This window comes from Impatiens glandulifera, chromosome 3 (assembly GCF_907164915.1).
Source record: "Impatiens glandulifera chromosome 3, dImpGla2.1, whole genome shotgun sequence".
NCBI lineage: Eukaryota > Viridiplantae > Streptophyta > Magnoliopsida > Ericales > Balsaminaceae > Impatiens > Impatiens glandulifera.
This window is the reverse complement of record NC_061864.1, coordinates 58,041,007-58,041,997: the sequence shown is the minus strand read 5'-3', so window position 1 is coordinate 58,041,997 and position 991 is coordinate 58,041,007. Positions and strand designations below refer to the sequence as shown.

General features: G+C 33.9%; 1 non-coding gene across 1 annotated transcript; it reads left to right on the top strand.

Annotated features, from left to right (window-relative positions):
* The first annotated feature begins 399 nt into the window (after positions 1-399).
* Positions 400-559, top strand: LOC124933248. Its single transcript, XR_007098945.1, has one exon. It is a non-coding gene; the product is annotated as a U1 spliceosomal RNA (small nuclear RNA).
* Positions 560-991: the final 432 nt, after the last annotated feature.

Genomic DNA, 991 nt, shown 5'->3' with positions numbered 1-991 from the left:
TTATTAAGTTATAAGGTGTTTAATTTGATTTAAAAAAAACAGTTTCTCAAACCCTTTTGAAATTCAAATTTGGTATGGAATTTTTTAAATGTATGAAAATTATTTATGACTATGTAAATTTTATTGCCTTACAACTAAATAAATGTGGGAATAATGAAGAGATCTGATTATGGAACTTAATTTTTATATCAAGAAGTTTGTGAGAAATTCATTAAAAGGTATATTTAGATTGTACTAAGTGGAATAGCTAAGCCTGTTCAAATAAATGCTAACTCGGATACAAGACCTGAGTCTTTGTTAGTGATTGTATTATGTTGATTTTTGTCCCACATCGAAATAGAAAATTATAAGTGAAATTGAAAAGAAACTATAAAATGAAGCACACATGGTCCACTACAACTACTTACCTGGACAGGATCAATGGGTGATCAAGAAGGCCCATGGTCTAGATCTACAGTCATCATTGCACTTTGATGTTGTGTATTTTTAAGGTCAGCCTTATGGGTTGAGCCTGTGTCATAATTTGTGCCAGTGGGGCCTGCGTTCGCGCGGCCCCTTTAAATTTTAGTTCAAATCTCTCAATCTATTGATGCACATCTTCTTCCTCTATTATCTTAGTATGATATGAATATCTCTTTGTTGCCTTGGAAGTGAAATCTGCTTCTATTGATTAAGTTATCCGCCTGCATGTATTGTTGCATATTCATAGAGTTGTACTATTTCGGTTGATTGAGTTATCGCTATCAGGATCCTGACCTAACTTTGTCATTCCAATCAGGTTTCCTGTCATCTCAGTTAAATCGAAACAGTCCTCCTAGACTCCAGTGTGCTCTGCCCATAGCGACATTATGTAATCATATATCTGAACATTGATTCACAACAAAATTTAGGGTTAGTTTGATTGAACGTAATGCAGGCTATAGAGAGAATTGTTTTTCAGAAACATGATTGATTCGGCTTATTCATCACATTGATTCTTAGATGTGTGAAG